Source organism: Dendrobates tinctorius, unplaced genomic scaffold (genome assembly GCF_039654945.1).
Source record: "Dendrobates tinctorius isolate UK_male_01 unplaced genomic scaffold, ASM3965494v1 ptg000131l, whole genome shotgun sequence".
NCBI classification, from domain to species: Eukaryota; Metazoa; Chordata; class Amphibia; order Anura; family Dendrobatidae; genus Dendrobates; species Dendrobates tinctorius.
Genome location: NW_027361799.1, coordinates 4,936,707 through 4,956,978, shown reverse-complemented (window position 1 = coordinate 4,956,978; position 20,272 = coordinate 4,936,707). Strand labels below are relative to the sequence as shown.

The window sequence follows — 20,272 nt, the reverse complement described above, 5'->3', positions numbered from 1 at the left end:
CCTGTTTGTGTTGGTCTCTCCAGGCATGTGATGTGACTGTCACACAGCCGCAACACATGCAGCTGCGACGCCTAACCGCTGATAAATGGGAGCGCTCCAGGTTTCTGATGCAGCTATTTTGAAGCTGCTAATGGTATTCGCATAAGCACTAAAAAGCTCAGGTGCTCATTAGTTGGGTCCAGCAAATTGGAATACCCAATAAACCCGTGTAATGAGCGCAATGTAAGTCTATGGGGAAAATGGGAAAAGTAAGCACTTGTGCCACGACCTCCCACCCCCAACCCCCCTCGGGTGATTTTGGGGCCTAAAAAAAATCTGAAATCATTAGGAACAGTGTTCAAACTACATGGTATCATCATGGGGAATACCCCTGGAAGCATTTCAGACTCCCAGGTCAGTTATGAACAATGTTGTCAGTCCTATGCCATTTTTACAAGCACACAATAAAACATACAAAAATGAAACTGAAATGGATTTTCCTGGGAAATATGTTAAGGAACATCCTTTTCATGATAATTTGTAAGTAAGACAAAATAACCCAAAACAAAAATGTTCCTCCACCACTTGGGCTATGTTCACACGTAGTGATTTCGATGGTTTTTCAAATCTAGCATTGCTTTCAACCAAGACAAATGCATTCACTGGGAAATGTCACTTAAGGAAGTGGAGACAAAAGGGAGATGGTAGAAAATGCTTCTTGTGTATGGTGCAGCCATTAGTAGAAGATGGGGGGGGGGGGTGTTCCCATAGTGCTGCATGAAGTATAATTCAGAATTCTGTTCTGTGCTCACCTCCATTTGTCTTGGCAGTACTGTGCAGCGGTTTGGCTGACTTGCACATGGTTAGTAATGAGAAGGGCTCCTTTACTCTAATTGGGTACTGTTCAAGAAGCTTCTTGAATCATCTTTATCAAGTTGTTCTCCTGGATTGATTCCTTCTTTCACTTCATCTTCTTGGTCTTCTTTCTTCTGGCCACTTTCTCTTCTTAATTGCTGTAGATCTGTGGAACTAGACAGACAAGTTAGTTTACTACACTCAATGGTAGTGATAACTAAAACTAATTGACCAAACATCTACCATAATGCATCATTGCTTATCTCCATGTCTATAAAGATAGGTGGCAGGGCTGCCTATGGCTGGAGGTGAGACTTATTTTGAGCTTTCTCCTCTTTCACCAAATATTGTCTTTGATCTACTTCAGATGGGAAATTCCTTCTTGCTGATGGGTATGGTTGATGTAAGTTTCAGCAAGTTCTCGATCTTCAAAGGTTTTCTTGTGCCATTTGGTAAGATAGCTCTTGCCTCTTTTGCACTCACCAAAGGTTGATGAAATCTAGAGAGAAAATACATTTTTGCTAGTGACTACCACACAAGTAAGCACACAATTCCTACTATTCAAACCGCATGTCATTGTTCTCAGTACTAATCCTCAATTCTCAATTCAGAACATCCTGACCAGAAGCACAGGTAATCGCCACCTCTTGGTGTACAATTGTTAGTGGAAAAGTCAGGTCCAGCTTCTTGGTGCAGTTGAGCATTTGTTTCAATATATGCAATAGTGCAACACACAGACCCCTTCTGCCATCCTATGCATTTTGACTCTTGGACTAAGACTTCATAAGAGTCAAAACACAGGCTGGCAAGAGGCGTCTGTTTGCTGTGATATACTGGATTATGTATTGAAACGGCAATAAATTAGTAACTGCACCTAGAAGCTGGACATGTCTTTTCAACGTTTCCTACTGTTCACTCACTTCTCATGGAGCTTTTCCAAGTCCTTCCCAAAATGTGTAATGGGTTGTCCTTTTAACGTCACAAAAAATGGTTAACCATCTTTGAATTCTTCAGCTGAGTTGGTCAGATAAATTTGAGGTATGCTTTGAATAGCTATTGAATAAAAATTGTGTTAAGGATTTGCTTAGCTGAACATAGAACAAAGTAAATATATTGATTTACCCTTGCGCACATCTTCCTGCCAGGGCCGTATTGTTTGTGCTGCCCTAGGCACGTTTAGTGCTGCCTCCCCCATTGGGGAGCATGAGTAATGCAGATACTGTCGCCTGTCACTTGGGCTACTGTCAAATCAGCGATTTTTGCATTTCGCAGCAGATCCGGTAGTTTTTCTGCATTTGCCATGTAACAGATCACTTGTGGCAGCACTGCATTCGGCCTCATTCATTCCCTATGGGACTTGCAGACATGTGCGACACTTGGGGTTTTGCCGTGACCAGCAAATGCGGTACCTGTAGCAACTGAAAAAAAAAAAAAAATCTGCTAGGTAATGAATGAGGCCGGATCTATGTGTATAGCCATGTAGCTCTTTCATAGATACTTCCAGCAATATTTTTACACGTTCAGTTTATTCATCTGAAATTGGTTTGCATACATATTCAAATGAGGGAGTAGATCTGTTGCTCCATCTCTATACCCGCTCGGTGCCACCTCTTCCTGATCGATTTTTGCAGCTCTTTTATCCAGAATGAAACACCTCATAGAGGCTGTCAGTGAAGCAAAAGCAGGTAGCACTCTGCGGGAAATAGAGCTGGAGTGATAGAAGGTTAAGATCCACCACAGTCATTAGGCATAATTTATATATCAAGTGAAATGCTGATTTCTGAGTAAAGGGAGAAAGGGGCTGACCATATAAAGGTGTTAACTGAGTTTGTCTTTAAAAGAGGTATGTGCACATATGTAAGGCTTGGAGGGGTTAAATCCTGCTGACTGCCTTTAAATAAATACATTGGAACATAGTGTATAAGTATGGTAAAATAGCAGTCCTTATTCCATGAAGCGCTACAACTCCTTCAGTCAACTGATCAATGCTGATGTCAATATTGATTGTCTATTATAAGGATAGGATGAGTGAAGAATTCTGAAACCACGGATATGTGATAATCATCCTAAATGGTGCTTGGCGCTCTTCCATACGGTTCTCATTATCAGACTCCATGAGCACCTGATCATATTCACTAAGAGCTACAAGGAACATTATGGAGGTGTATCCACTTCCTTCTCATTGCTGCCCTCCTATGTCCACCATTCTGAAGATGACACTTTGTAAATCAAATGGATTTTTGATGATTCCTGTTGTGGGCACTCTGACTCAGAGCACAAGTTGTTGAAGGTAGATATCCATGATCTGCAATACGGTCCAGGTCATTTGGATAATTATCTGTGGAATCAGACAGTTGATGATCCTGTCTCCTATCAAAGCATTCTTGTATGCCAGGGTCATTCCATAAATATTTCACTGCATCTACATAAGGGATCTCAAATGAGCACACCTTCTCTATATCAACTTCCCGAAATAACAGTGCATGGCCCTTGTTGTGTTGATACTTGTATGGAATTTTAAGGGTCTCCCTTGCCCAAATCATAGCTTGCATTGCAGTGAATATGTTCTGGTACACAAACTTAGTGAAGCCCCTCTTCATCAGAGTAGCCAGATCCATGGATAATCCTTATCTGCTCCGGGCGGGTGTCCCTCTTGTCTTGGCGGAGCTGCCTGTCTCGTCACTGATCCTCCGAGCTTCCTTGGCCTCCTTGCTGAGGCAGCACACCATGATGGACTCCAGAGTCATGTCTGCTAACTGCTAGTGGTGCTGGAAAGAGACAGACCCCCCACCCTGCAAGTCACAGACCTGCTTCTCCTTGTAAGAAGGGGGAATGCTGTGCAGGTTGGGGGGAAGGCAGACTGATGAGACGGGAGATCCCTTTAAATAAATACATTGGAACATAGTGTATTAGTATGGTAAAATAGCAGTCCTTATTCCATGAAACTCTACAACTCCTTCAGTCAGCTGATCAGTGCTGATGTCAATATTGATTGCCTATTGTAAGGATAGGATATCAATATTAAATCCTCAAATGAATTAAACATGTTTAGTGCATATGATGTCCACAGAGCTAATACACAATGCTGCCAGCAAAAATATTCTTGTATAGGTATTACAGTAGCACAGTGGAGGCACGCTCCTTTAAAAGTTCATAGGGTTTATTGCTCCATAACCCTTAAACCAGTACATAACATAAGGAATAGCTTTTAGCTCAGGCGAAAGCAAGTATAAGTGTCCATTGTTTCAGGCTCAGTCCTGGAGCCTCAGCAAACACAGAAGGCTTATCCCTCCTCGCATACAGCCAATATACCCAGGCCTCACCGGGTCAGCAGCCTCAGCTCGTGGTCTTTAAGAAGGTAGCACACCTTCCTCCACCTAGGCCTGCCGGGACCTTCCACATGGCTCAATCAGATCCATGCTTTCTCCCATGTGACCTACTCTGGCTACCTTATATAGTCCGTAGCCACGCCCAGCGGGTCACATGGCCATGACCTCATCACAGGTCCTTCAAGCATTGATACACATATACTTTATTGTGACACTCTTAAACACACCCCTGGGTGGATTTGTAGATTGATCCCGCCCATCTTATCAATCATCTGAAGGCTTCCCTGTTATGAATGGGTCACCGAGGAGAAAAAAACAAATTAAGCTTAGCCCAGAAAAACCAGAGAGGTTGGTAACTATGCAGATTGCAGATCCCTGATCCTACCACACAACTAGCAGCAACCGTGGAGCGTGCCTACGATGAACCTAGACCCCTCGTCACCGCCGAAGGACTAAATAAGCCTAAAGCAAGAAAAGGGAAAACTAACTGCTCCAGAGCAGACCCCAAAGGAATAGACAGCCCCCACACATGTATTGATGGTGAAACAAGATGAAAACACAAACACAGGCAGGAAAATGGCTTGAGCAAGCGATGGGGCCCAAACTAACTAGAAAGGAGAGGAAAGGAAAGACACTGTCTGCAATCTGCAAAAAACCTTACAAAAATAATGTCCAACACTTCTGATAGCAAAATTAACCCTGAAGTCACTAGACTTCTCCCACTGTATCAGAACTCTGAAATATTCTGAGACAGAGCAAAAAGAGGCCAATCTAATAAGGGACAAAAAGCAAATTGGCAAATACAGATAAATAAGGGTGGAAATTTAGCACAGCCCAAGCCGGGGCAGGCTGACCACAAACTGAATAGACCAACAAAATCAAGTGTGAACATTAACAGAGAAACTTAGCTTGAGCTGACTGGAACAGAGCTGAGAACCAAGACCTGACAAGCAGACTCACCAGCAACTGAATAGGGTGTCGGCTGTCTTAAATCCAATCTGAAAATACAGAGGTCCAATTGTCATCCTCATTCTCAGGTGACAGATCTCCACCGATCAAATCACCCTCACTACGTCCTGTTACCATCAGAGGGCGTCTGGAAGGATAACTCACAACTGGTGAATCAGAGTGAACTCACAACACTTCTCCCTGACACCTTGGAATGACGATCAGCTCTGCTGATCAGCACATAAGCAAGCCTTCATCTCAAGGCCACCCACCTTGAGATGCATAACAATCCTTCAGCATCCTATACCCATTACCACAATGGATATGACTGTAGGCCCGTCCTGGGACACCCACACAGCACCCCCTAGCGGACACAGTGGTCACTACAACACAGTGCTTATCTACAGCATTCTAGAATGCTCTTGATTAGCCCCTGATCTGACCTGCAAGATAAGAAAAACAAGTTTTATTATACTCACCCGGGGGCGGTCCGGTCCGATGGGTGCGCAGGTCCGGCACCTCCCATCTTCATGCGATGTCATTTTCCTTGATTTGTCATGCTCCTGTGCAGGTGTACTGATCTGCATTGTTGAGGGCAGAGTAAGAAGAGCCCAAATTAGGTTACCTTCACTGCTCCTTATCCAGAACCATGTGGCCAGATAGCCGGGGGGGAGACTTTCTGCCCTAGACACACTGGACCATGTAACTGCTATGGTTAGAGGAACAGGAAGGGGGACTGGACAGGAAGGTGTGCAGGCAGAGGGCATGAAAGCAGAACGTGCCAGGGGGAAAGCAGCCTGCAACACCACACTCCCAGAGAGAGGACTCCCCATCAGAGCACTGAGGCTGAGAGAAGAGCAATGGTGAGAGCTGTAGTTGTGTATGTGGACTCTGGAGCCTTCATGACCAGAGGAGACTTTGCCCCTGACAGTGCAGAGACAGCGACCCGAGCGTGTAGCCCTGGTGACTGCAGTGGCAAGCTGTTCCTCCCTGCATGGAGAATTTATCCACTGTAAATAAACCCTTTAACCATTGGCCTATCTCTGATCTGTGGTAACATCATCAGTACCTGCACATTATTACAGTCCTGCAGTGCGCAGGTGCTTGGCCTCTCTGACCTTTACCAGCTCCTGTGCACTACAGTACTTTACTCTGCCCTCAACAGGGAAGATCAGTACACCAGCACAAGAGCGCAGCACAAAGCAAGGAAGATAATGACATCGCAAGTAGATGGGAGGCGCTGGACCTAGACCTGCGACACCCATCAGACTAGACCGCCTCTGGGTGAGTATAATATAACTTGTTCTTCCTATCTACAGCTTTACAGAATGCTGTAGATAAGCCCCTAAAGGCAGTGGACGCATCTTATAGCCACAAAACGAGGTGACAGGTTCCCTTTTTAATAAGAATATTATTTATTCATTGGTATTATGCTATGTCACAATACCAGTATCTGAGGATCTTCTGTTTCGAGGTCAAGAGCTCTCTGATGCGATGTGGCTGCCTGTCTCGCTGTCTTCCTCTTTTGACACTGCAGTGTTGTGGACAAAATATTGACTGGTTAACAACAAGTCTTGTGTCTATGTACTAACTGAACTATAAACTCTCCCCATAACATGTCCAGCAGACATTGTAGGATTACTATATTGAATCATAGAATCATAGAACCGTAGAGTTGGAAGGGACCTCCTGGGCCATCTGGTCCAACCCCCTGCTCAAAGCAGGATTCGCTAAATCATCCCAGTCAGATGTCTGTCCAGCCTCTGTTTGAAGACTTCCATTGAAGGAGAACTCACCACTTCTCGTGGCAGCTTGTTCCACTCATTGATCACTCTAACTGTCAAAAAGTTTTTTCTAATATCTAATCTGTGTCTCTTCCCATTCAGTTTCATCCCATTGCTTCTAGTCTTTCCTTGTGCAAATGAGAATAAAGTTGATCCTTCTACAATGTGACAGCCCTTTAGATATTTGTAGACAGCTATTAAGTCTCCTCTGTCTTCTCTTTTGCAAACTAAACATTCCCAATTCCTGCAACCTTTCCTCATAAGACAGGGTTTGCAGACCGGTCACCATTCTGGTCGCTCTTTTCTGAACTTGCTCCAGTTTGTTGATGTCTTTTTTAAAATGTGGTGCCCAAAACTGGACACAATATTCCAGATGAGGTCTGACCAAAGAGGAGTAGAGGGAAATAATGACTTCACGTGATCTAGACTGTATGCTTCTGTTAATACATCCTAGAATTGCATTTGCCTTTTTTGCTGCTGCATCACACTGTTGACTCATATTCAGTCTGTGATCTATTAGTATACCCAAGTCTTTTTCACATGTGCTGTCACTTAGCCCTATTCCTCCCATTCTATATATGCTTTTTTCGTTTTTATTGCCCAGATGTAGTACTTTGCATTTCTCCCTGTTAAAAACCATTCTGTTAGTTGCTGCCCACTTCTCCAGTTTATTTAAATCTTTTTGAATCCTTTCTCTCTCTTCTCTAGTATTAGCTATCCCTCCTAGCTTTGTGTCATCAGCAAATTTAATCAGTTTACTCTCAATTCCTTCATCTAAATCGTTGATAAAGATGTTGAACAATACAGGGCCCAGGACAGAGCCCTGTGGTACCCCACTTGAGACATTCTTCCAACTGGATGTGCAGCCATTTATGACCACTCTTTGGGTCCGATCACTAAGCCAGTTATGAATCCACCTAACAGTTGCCTTGTCCATTCCATACTTAGTCATTTTTTCAATAAGGATTGTATGAGAGACTTTGTCAAATGCTTTGCTGAAGTCAAGATATACTATATCTACAGCATTTCCTTGATCCACCCAATCAGTGATACCGTCATAGAAGGAAATTAAGTTTGTCTGACATGACTTATTAGTTACAAACCCATGCTGTCTCTGTTTAGTCACTTCATTCTTATCCAGGTATTGACATACATGTTGTTTAATAATTTGTTCAAAGATCTTTCCTGGTATAGAAGTCAGACTCACCGGCCTATAGTTGCCTGGGTCCACCTTCTTCCACTTTTTGAAGATAGGAACAACATTTGCTCTTCTCCTGTTATCCAAGAATTTTCAAAGATTATGGAGAGGGGTTCAAAAATTTCTTCTGCTATCTCCTTCAGTACTCTGGGGTGTAATTCATCTGGACCTGGAGACTTGAATTCATTTAGGTTAGCTAAGTGCTTCCTCACTATCTTTCTGTTTATAGATATCCTGGATTCTTCTATTCCCTCAATAGGACAGTGAATAACAGTTGATGTTGCATTTCCTTTCTGAGAGAAAACAGATGCAAAATAGGAATTTAAAAGTTCAGCCTTCTCAACATCCTGTCTTACCATTTCATCATTTTCATCCTGTAAAAATCCTATAGCATCTTTGACTTTTCTTTTACTTTTGACATATCCCCAAAATCCTTTATTATTGCTTTTGACATCTCTTGCAAGCCTCAATTCATTTTCAGCTTTAGATAATCTGATTTGTGCCCTGCAGGTTCTGCAGACAGCATTATATTCTTCTTTAGATATGCCTCCCTCTTTCCATTTTATAAACATTTTTTTCTTCCTTTTTAGCATGTGCTTAAGTTCTGTGTTCATCCATCCTGGTTTCCTTAAATGCTTCCTATTCTTCCCTCTTTTCGGAATTGTTAACAACTGTGCTTTGAGAATTTCATTTTTCAAGATTTCCCATCCTTCCTGGACATTTTTGTCTTTAAAGATATCCAGCCATTGGATCCCTCCAATTCTCTTTCTGAATCCCTTAAAATCTGCCTTTCTGAAATCTAACCTTGACGTCTGAGTCTTCACAGATCTTCCGCCTCTAGTTATCCAAAATTCTAAAATAGCATGGTCGCTACCTCCTAGGGTCCCAGCCACTTTTACCTCCTCAACCATTTCCTCCCTGTTTATAATGATTAGATCCAAGGTAGCAGTTCCCCTTGTTTTCTCCCTTACCTTTTGGAAGATAAAGTTGTCAGCAAGAGAGGATAAGAATTTCCTTGACCTGTTAGTTTTGCCTGAGAGAGATTCCCAACAAATGTCTGGATAGTTGAAATCTCCCATGACAACTATGTCATATTTTTTGGAGAACTTGGCGATTTGATGCATAAAGAGTTCATCCATATCTTCAGCTTGCACAGGCGGCCTGTAGTAAATGCCTACAATGGTGTCCTTTCCATTGTTCTGTCCTTGTATTCTTACCCAAACAGTTTCCACAGAACTCCCTGTCTCTGAAGCTTCAATCTCTGTGCAGATATACGCGTTTCTAACATACAATGCGACACCCCCTCCTCGTTTATCAAGTCTGTTTCTTGCAAATAAGTTGTATCCTTCTAGTCTTGTATTCCAATCATGTGTATTGTCCCACCAAGTTTCAGTGATTCCAATGACATCATATTTCTTTTCCTGCGTTAGTAGTTCCAATTCTCCTTGTTTGTTGCCCATGCTTTGTGCATTAGTATAGAAACATTTTAGTTTGTGATTGGTTTCTCTTTCTCCAATATTTTTATTAATTAGATTCTTTCGTCTTTGTTCTTCCTTTCCACTTCTAATAGCAGAGTTCTCAATAGCATTTGTCAGGTGTATGGCTTTTTCTGGTCTTTTGCTTCCCTTCCCATGTTGTTCTAGTTTAAAGCTCTCCTTACAAGTGTAGCAAGGCGACTTCCAAATACATGCTTTCCAGTCTTCGTAAGGTGCACCCTTTCTCTAGCAAGTAGTCCATCGTATAAGTAGTTCACTCCGTGATCCAGAAATCCAAATCGTTGCTGACGGCACCATCGACGTAGCCAGTTGTTCACCTGCAGAATCTTATTCCACCTCCTTGTTCCATGGCCATCCACTGGGAGGATGGAAGAGAAGACCACCTGCGCTCCCAGTTCTTTCACTTTCTTGCCTAAGTCTTCAAAGTATCTGCAGATGGTTTCCAGGTCGTTTCTTGCGGTGTCATTTGTCCCCACATGTAGTAGCAGGAATGGGTAGTCATCTGTAGGTCTGAAGAGTCCTGATATCCTGTCAGACACATCTTTAATTTTTGCACCTGGAAGACAGCACATTTCTCTTGAAGTTATATCCGGTCTGCAGATAGCGGCCTCTGTTCCTCTCAACAGGGAATCCCCCATGACCACCACTCTCCGTTTCTTCTTCACAACATTTTTCTTTCTCCATCCAGGAGGACTCTGAAGGCGTACAAGGTTGCTGTTTGTTGGCAAAGTCTTATCCTGAAGTAATTCTTCATCGTTTTCCTGCGTGAGAGCCTGGTACTGGTTTCTGAGCAGTATGGGCGCTGACTGCCTCCTGATCCTCCTGCTTCTCTGGGTCACATGTCTCCATTCCTCTGTTTCTTCAGGTGCACTTCGAATTTCTTCTCTTTCTGTAACATGAAGAGATAATTCTGCTCTGTCCAAGAACTCTTCACCTTCCTTAATGATCTTCAACGTAGCTAACCTCTCTTCGAGATTTTGCAACTTTTCCTCCAACAGGGACACAAGCTTGCATTTGTGGCATGTGAAGTTTGGCTTTTCCACTGGTAAATCTGTGAACATGTAGCAAGAAATGCAGCTCACTAAATGGCTCCTGGCCTCTTCCATCTTGAGATTTCTTAAAAACGATGAAAGATGAGCCAAAAATCGCGCGCCGATAGGTTTTTCCGATTTCCTCTTCTCAGCTGCAACGGCCAAAACCCAGTGATTGTTGAGCTCGTGGAGACTCTTCACTTATCCCAGAAGGCACTGGGAATATGCAAATGATCTCCTCATGACTCTTCCCCTGGTTTTCCGATTTCCTCTTCTCAGCTGCAACGGCCAAAACCCAGTGATCGTTGAGCTCGTGGAGACTCTTCACTTATCCCAGAAGGCACTGGGAATATGCAAATGATCTCCTCATGACTCTTCCCCTGGTTTTCCGATTTCCTCTTCTCAGCTGCAACGGCCAAAACCCAGTGATCGTTGAGCTCGTGGAGACTCTTCACTTATCCCAGAAGGCACTGGGAATATGCAAATGATCTCCTCACTCTTCCCCTGGTTTTGATTTTATTCTATTACTGCCCAGTCTCTAAGGCCTTATTCATACAGTCATGTTTAAAAACACATACTTGAAAAAATGGTATCTGTGTCCCTGGTGTATGGTCAGTGTCAAATTTTACAATAAGGGTATATGCACACATTGTGGATTTGCCTGGGGATGATGGCGCATGCTCAGATTCAGATCTAGTCTCCCGAGATCTCGGGGCAAGATCTAAATCTGAGCATGCACCGCCACAGTGGCCATTTTCCTGGAGGCCACAGCATCACTCCAGTGGAGCTTCAGGGGCCTCTGGCTCTGACAAAATGCCAGTGAAGCCCCCTTTGCTACAGAGCCGCCACCCTAGCAGAGCTGCACAGAGCACCGCTGCCATAATGAGGTAATCTGGATACTTGCACCTTCCTGGTGAGGCGCCCCCTCACCTTGTCATCGGGACCACTCCCTCCCCCATCTTCTCCCCACCACCGACAATGACCGCAGATTGCTCCGCACCTGCCCTATAAGATGACATCCGGCATACAGGACGACCCCTAGCTTATAAGATTTTCAGGGGTTAAAAAAATCATCTTGTACGCCAGAAAATATGCTATGATGTCCAGGGACAGGCGATCTATAATATACAATGTATAGTCCAGGCAAATCTATAATATATAATGTCCAGCTAAGACCAGAGGCAGAGATGTATTACAACACTCCCACCCCACTCACTCGATCTGGGACTGGCAGCAAACATTGCCAGTGCTGCTACCATTCACTCTCTGGGACCATCTGGGAGCACTGGTGTTCATGATTTCTCATCCATTTATTATAAAAATGAATGAGCAAAAGACAATTCTTAATTGCATCAGTATTTGGGGACCAATCTCTGCCATCACCAGCTCTAGGTACTTTTTGTTTGCGCACAGTTTTTGATGGCATTTTTCAGGCAGGTCTTTCCAAACATCTTGGAAAACTACCTGCAGATATTCAGTGTATGAGGCTTGTGCAAATCCTGTCTCTTCATGTGATCACACACACTGACATTGAGGTCAAGGATCTGTGGGGCCAAATCACCTCCAAGTCTCCTTGTACTTTATACTGAAGGCTATTACTAATGACACTGGATGATTTGGATTTTCTGCTGCAGAATAAACTATAGTTAGATTTACTATTTGCTCTAACATTTAGATGAAATATATTTTTACAATTATATTTAACGTGCAATGTTCTGTGGATTCCTATTGGTGATAATGGGATATTAGTAGGTAAATTGCCCGAAATGGTTAAGCAACAAAACAACTCTTGAATATTTTGGTGCAATAATGTAGACTTCCAACCCATTTCAAGGGTCTTCATTGTCAGGGAAGACCCCAACTATCTGGAGGGAGGGAAGCTGTAACTAGCCAAATACTGAGGCTGAGCTGGTAAAGCCCACTTGGGACAGGAAGATGAGTCAGATGTTACAGATGTCTGTGGCTTGAGTGTTCTGCTTCCATTTACAAGCCTGAGTGGTCATTTTGGGTTGAGTGCAGAGTCAGGAGAAAGGGTGGTCTGCAACTGGATTGAGCTGGTGGCATCCTTGACAACTTAAATTGAGAAAAATGACCCTGCTCTGTATTCCTGACATGTGCTTTTCAGACAATCCCGGAGACAGTCCATGAAAGGCATGTAGTCTGCAAGTGGGATGAGCTGAAGTGGCTGCTAGGGTCCGCTAGGTGAGACCACTATTCAGATTGTGTTCCTTTTTAAGATCCCTTGAACAGGGCGGAGTAAAGAAAAGGAGTCTGGTCTGCGTGGATGACCTGTTGCTAGGTCCATAGTGATATTTGTCACATCATGTCATCTAAACTGGCAATTGACATCAACATGTTAAGAATTCTCTGGGTGCAGATGATTCTCCTGAAACATGGTGGTGTACCCTTCTCATGTCATCCTGGAAGCTGAGTGGATCCATGTTTGTTAATGGCACTTCCTGGTCTCCCTTCTGGACTCATGTGGTAATTGCAAAAGAATCCCTAAGTAAGCCTTTGAAATGTAGACAAGTGTCACAGGTTGTTGCGAGAGCGAGTAGAAAGATGCAGGTATAATGTAGATTTCTTCAAAAGCTAGATTAAAATGCAACCATATCCTTTTAATTTCTATTTCTTATGGATACATTAAAATGAATACTTGTTTCAGATGGCTAAATATTGCACATGTGAACTTGGCATAAAAGGATCATGTGACCAGGTCAATGATGCTTACAGTATTAAGTAAGATGGCAGAACAAGTCATGTTTGTATGAACTTGTGGACAGACCTCCTTAGCATTGGAGTCTTCTGTGGATTGTCAATTCTCTGCAAAACTTTCAGATTAAAAATTACAGGTTTCATGCAATACTAGTTTGTTCAAGCTGCTTCTGTTTCCATAATCATGGACTTCTCAGAAGGTTCCATCACCAGGATCTGGTTAGAATGATCGTGGCACCATGTCCCTCCATGAAGTCTTAGAATTTTCACATTGGATCCAAGAGAGCAGTGTGACTTCTGTATGGATGAATATGATTGGCTTTCAGGCTTCTGTCTCAAGACTTAATACAGAACCCAGAAAGCAAAACATGATCATAAACTCAAGCTGTTCCATAAACTATAAAGAACAAACCCAGAGGTGATAATGGTAAAATGTATATCCCAAGTTTGGCAATCAAGATAATAAACAACAGAAAACATTGTGAAAAAGTGCTGACCATAAGACCTGATATTCTCACTAAAATAATCTGTACAGCAAGTTACAAAAAAGCTCCAGCTATTTGTTCTCCAAATTCTTTTACGAATTCCTTTACCTTAACTGCCAAGTTGATGCCATGGTCCAAGACATTTACTTTCCAGGGAAAATTGAGGTAATTGAAGACAAAACTGGATGATTACAAAAGGATTATGGATAGAAGACCTGGCCTTACATGTTTATGGCTTCTCTTAACCTCTCCCAATGAGCAAGTGGAGTACAGTGTGAACATTTGTTTCCAGTTGTAGTATGCTCGGTACATTGTGTCAGTTTCCATTGCTTTAAACCAAAAGAAATATCCAGTCAAATCAACAAATACCCCTCCCCATGAACAATTATCTATAGTCAGGCTCAAGATTGAAGAAGAATGTCTTAGTCCTCTGTATTCATGTACAGGATAATGTGACAATGTGACATGGACAACAGTTTCCTACAAGTTGGGTCAAAGCAAAGCCACTCAGCTTGATTTTATGACAAGCTTTGTCCATGAGCAACACATTGTCTGGCTTCAGGTCACTGTGCACCAACCCTCTACCATGCAAGTAGTCGAGAGCCAAAGATATCTATAATGCATACCTGTTGACTGCATCCTTGGGAATTCCAACCTGCAGGAAACAGGTCAGTACCATGAGATTTAGATTAATCTGAGCAGTGACTTGTCCAAAGCAAAAATACCAAACACTGAAGATGTTACTGTTGGGACAGTGGCTGCTATAGTGAATAAAACTGTTGCAGTGATTGCCACATGGCAATCGCATTAATGTGTATTCTGAGAGCCACTGCCAGATTAATTGGGCAACTACTTATGTCCAGTGATAAGGTATTGGGAGACCCAACTTCATCATTTTGTCTGTTGGTATTTGCTTTTGGGTGCACAATAGATGGTGCAACCTATAGGTATTTTTATGGAATAATAAAATTGTCCCCATGCATTGGTATTTGTCTCCAGACCACTGACAGATCCAGCTGAGTTTGTAAGAACTAATGACCATACACTATCAATAGCTATTGACTTGCCACTTATTTGGTCAACACCCATTTCTCCCAACCTTTCAAAATTCATATAATCTTTCTGGTAAAGATGGGAATCTTCTATATGTAAGATCATGGTGATTGGATAACTTTACTGCTAGATGTGTGGGAACTTTTTACAGCTTATGTTGCTAATAAACATTTGGATTTGCCAATGACCTACAGATAAACCTCTCTGCTCTATGGTCAGTTAAAATCATTATCGCATGTTTATACCTAATTTACCATTTAAACCAAATTGATTAACTTAAATCTTAGATATGCAGGAGTTTGCATGTTGACTGAGTTCCAGAGGGCACCATTAAGAAAGGAGGTGAGCACTGAATGTTTATAAGATTGTCAGGATATCTGTGCTGCAGGGTGAGTTTTTATTTATGATGGTGGAAGGGGGCCAAGGGTTAGATCAGATGTCACCAGTGACTAGAGGGAGACATGAACAGGTTGCTTGATTTGTCTAGGTTTTGTGCACTGGATGGATTGGAGTGACTGTGAAATGTCAGCCTCTGTGCTGTACATGGGAGAGGGGGAATGGAGGGGCTGATGTGGAGTATACAGAATGTGTAAAGGGGCAGTGGAGGCAAAAGACGGCAGCAGCTAAGTGGTGTGCAATTTAACAAGAAGCATATTTGTTTAAATATCTGGCCAGCCTTGCCTGTCTCCTGCCCTGTCCACATGCCATGTTTAACCGGCAAGACACTCTGAAAATATTGCACTTAGAAATAAATTTGTGTGCACACATGCGCTCCCCAAGCCAGATCTGAATGTATCAGAAGTTTTCTAGGATTAAAGGACTAATTTGCTTTGAATAATTACTTAGCAAGTGCCCACAGCAGGCATTACTATGTAAGATGCATGAACGCTCATACTTGGCAGCAGAAAAAAAACTAAGTGAGAACACAGAACATTTTAGAAGGGGATCCCAGGGGTAACATCTATCCTAGCAGAGAGTGACATGGTAAGCATGCTGATATGAGCAGACTTTAAAGCTGTGTGTTGTCTCTTCAGAGAGTAAGAACAAGAACTTTAGTGCCACCTATAGGGAGTAGCACTGACCATTGGGATTGCTCCTTCTTATAGGTGGCACGAGAGTTCTAGCCCCCTTCTGAAGAGACTTTTAGCAACATTATAGAAGCAAACGCAGGAACAAATGGTAAATGGCAGATGCCACGCACACAGATCACTGAAAAGCTTCAGGTATATTTCTAATGTCCACTCAGACCAAGGACAGATCAAATAACGGCACCCGGTGGCCATTTTCAGGATTTCTAATTCACTGTACACCTTTTCCTCTTTACATTTATTCTTTGCTATTCTTTTTATAGCCATGAGTTCCTCGCTGACTGGGTGTGATGCCAAGATGACCTGAGGTAAAAATCACAACAGATCAGATCAAACTGCTATATATTATATGAATCTGCGTAATGGATCACTACAATAAATATGTATGTCCCTCCAGTGTAGCTGGTGCAGGATACATTGGGGAACACTGAGGATAAATCAGCACTTGTCCAAATCCTCCCTCACCAAGCTCTTTACAGAAGTCAAAACTGCACAGGTCAATAGGGTTTTCTGTGTTGTCCACATCTCTGAAGGGTAAAGCACAGCATCTGGCATCACCATCGTATTGAGCTGGCATGTCAACGGCATCAGAGGTCATCATATACCTTCTAACTGCAGGGATTATACAAGATTTAGTAAAATTTTATTATAATCTCCAAATTTTACCCAATAAGAAATAAAATTACCCTATTTGGTATCACTACATCTGAAGAAGTACAAAAATGTGGTGTAATCCTTACTTCTGGAGCCTTAGTATTTGTTACTGTAAAAGCTACTGGGTCGCCCTCCCAGGGTTGTGGGGTACTGGGCTGGTGTCAGGGGAATGTATCACAGCAGCGGTGACCCGGACCGTGGCCCTAGGCACCCAAGTTAATGGCGGTATATGAAATTGGTGAAATGGAATAGTTCGTGACGCCACCTGTGGTGTTCGGCAATTGAGGTGTTAAGCCGAAGCTGCAGACACATCCTCTGGGACAGATGGTGGGATGCAGCAGTGATGGTATGGCCCTCCACAGGCTGTGCTGATATCCCAGGGCAGTGTAGTTGTAATGGCAAGGCGCAGGCAGTCTAAAGGATGGTACCCAGATGTAGTGGTGCTGAGCGGGTTGGCGCAAGAATGAATGGAGGACACCGAGGCTTGTAGTTCCAAGGCTTTACTCAGTCTGCGGTACACAAGGATGCCTGCCTCCGGGCCATGTCCTCTTGGTCAGACTCGGCCAACCTCCAGGCCAGATAGAAAGCTCCTCTCCAACACTCCGCCAACATGTACCTTTCCTGAATGACTCCTCTATAGCACCTTTAAGTGTGACGATCTCCAGTACCGTGTTGCTCTGAAGTTCCTCCTGTCAGATGTTCCTAACAACTCGGCTTGTATGGCAGACAGCTATAGCCTCTATCCGGGACTCCTTTCTACAGAGTACTGGCTCTCTATTCAGCTGCTGTTGTGCCCCAAGTCTTAGATGGGAGTAGTGCACTTACAGCAAACTACTCCACCCGTGTCTGCTGCAGAACCATAAGTGTCCATACAAGCTTGGGGACCGGGCCCCAGCCTTGCGCTGAGAACCTATAGGCAGGGTTCCTCTTCCAACCCACGTCTCCTCTGTTCTCCTACTCCTTCGTTCTGCACTGATCTTTCTCTCTTATAGAAGCTTAGGTTGCAGTTCTATGTCTTTCTCCTTATGTTTCTTTCCCGTGCCAGCTGGCTCACATCACTGAGGCAGCTGCAGCACTCCTTCCTCCATCCCTTCTGCCATGGATCCCCACTCCTCCCGACTGGCTTCCTTCCTCATTGATCCTCTGTCAGACTGAACCTTTAATCCTACACTTTTCCACTCTTTTATGCATCTTAACTCCACCCACCTCCCAGCACATCCAGTGTTCCATGCAGGAAACCACCAGAGGTGCCCTGCTATTCTCTAAGCACTGAACCGCAATGTGGTTGTGCAGAACTACCCTGTTGTGTGGGGTGCGAGTGTGAAAAGTAGTTCCCACCTTACCTGGATGGTGGGGCACTACACCTTAGAAGGTGCAGTACCTTTGTGGCGACTGAGCCTCAGGGGCGCCACACTACAGCTACTGGTTATCTGGAAGTTCCATGTGTTTACCCAATCTTCATCTCCTTCTGTAATGAAGACTCCAAAATTTTCCCAAAATTGTGTCCTTAACCACATCTCTTTTGGGTGTTTGAAACTTTCCCTTTTGTGATCACATCATTTGTAATATCACCTGACCACACAGATTCCTCTTAATCTCTTATTTCTATATTCCAGTAACACATCTGTAGGACTGCATTCCCATGTGCCTGTCTTATTAGTGTGTATGTAATCTCTTGTAACTGTGTGAACTGTCTTGGGTCCTGTGGTATCATGTACAATTATGTCAGTGTTGTGTATGAAGTGTAGCTCAATACAGCATTTTACACCATAACCCATGCAAATGTTTCCAGTAATATCTGCTGAATTGTCTGGTATGTCTTCATCTATTAGGTATTGTAGACTAGATCCTCTTGGACTTTGTGAATGTAGAGTTTTTGGCAAGGTTCATTCACTTCACTAGTATTTATTCCATGATGTAAAAGATCTTCTGCATAGATCAGTTGAAATAGTATAGAGTAACAGAAATGTGATTCCCATCAAACAGTTTTTCCTGAGAAATGTCTTCTCCTGTAGGATTGGTGTTGAATCAAATCCATCAAGGGCAGGATGTTTAATATTCCAGCTCTTATTGGAATCCATTTCTTCCTAAAATAAATGCAGTATCATTCTGCAATATACAACTTGCATTGATCAACATGTACCCACACTTTATTGTCTGTGGGTAATTTTAACCACATTAAATGCTTGTTGAACAAGAATCATAACTTGTCCCATGGTTTCAATAATCTCAAAGGGACCTTCCCAGTTACTTTCCCAAGGTCCATTCTTCCTGACAGTTTAATCCTCACTAGAGCCCCTTTCTTGAATGTAGATTCATATGGTGTCTCCATTCTCTGCATTCTTGATGCAGCATGTGGAAGTATGGCTTTCAAGCTTTCCTGCAACTACTACAAACAATTGGGCATTGTAACAGCATCTGTTTGAGGTGTGGACTAAAATGGTTCATGTGGGAAAAATTGCACTTTTCTTCCTGTCATTAGTTCGAAAGGAGGAAATTGAGTTGTAGAAGAAGTCGTTCCTGACACTCAACAGTACAAAAGGTCCGGCATCAACCCAAGTATCTCCTTTGTCCAACAACATCTTAGCAATTCTGGATTCTATTGTTATATTCATCCTTCCCACAATACCAGCGGACTGTGGATGGTAAGGTACATTAAACTGTTGTACCCCTAGAATAGTACAAACTGCTTGCATGACTTTTCCTGTAAAGTGACTTCCTCAATAAGAGGTGTTCATTCTTGGGATCCACCAAGTACAAAAGACATGATTAAATAATGCTCTCTGTAGACAAAGCATCTTTCTTGACAGGTAAAATATAACCCATTTAGTAAATACATCTACTACAACCAATGCATACCTGAGACCATTTTTGGTCTGTTACCATCAGGTAATCTGTAACATAGACCATGGACCATCTGCAGGTGCAATTTGGAGTAGTGGAGATTTGTCCTTTTGGTCTTGGATTCATTTGATCACAAATGAGACATGATTGAACAAGACTTTATATAGTCTCTTCCATCTTTTTCCAGTAATCATTCTGAGAATGCCTAACCTTTTCTGTTGGCCTAAAAGACCCAAACTTTCATGATTATATCTTGTGAACTCAACCTGTAGATGTTTTGGTACCACAGGACAGAACTCCCCATTTAAGTCATTACGCAAAACCCCGTTTAAACAAACAAAAGGGAGGTTATGGATCCACTTGGGAAGCAACAAGAGATGTCTTTTTCTTCTGCAAAAGGGATATGTGGGTCTGTTCTTGAACTGCTGAAACCTCAAGAGGTTAATGTTGAAACACTTTTTTCTTGTCACGGCTGCCTTTTTGGCTAGAATATCTGCAGTTGCATTTCCAACAGAATTCATCATATTTTTTATAGGCAGCGACTTTGACAATAGAATGAAAAACAAAAAATGGTTTTGCTATTATCTCAAATTGTTTACAGCGTGTCACTGTGTGCAAGAGTCTTATTAAATTGTACAAAGCCTTTCTTGTCCCAAACTGGCAAATCGGTCAGTGGGTGATGGTGACAGTGCCGACATATTCCGCAGCACTTTACATTTTAGAGGGGGCTTGTACAGACAATATATACTACTGCATAACAATAGACACAGATCAAAACCAATACCAAGAGGAATGAAGGCCCTGCATCATTCT

The 20,272-nt window shown here is 42.8% G+C and overlaps 1 long non-coding RNA gene and 1 pseudogene across 1 annotated transcript in view; one reads left to right on the top strand and one right to left on the bottom strand.

The window, feature by feature from the left end:
- LOC141047991 (uncharacterized) overlaps positions 1–20,272 on the top strand; it is a 224,899-nt gene that overhangs the window by 22,457 nt on the left and 182,170 nt on the right. The gene's annotated exons all lie outside the window — the stretch shown is intronic.
- On the bottom strand, positions 2,846–3,581 carry LOC141048034 (guanine nucleotide-binding protein G(q) subunit alpha-like; annotated as a pseudogene).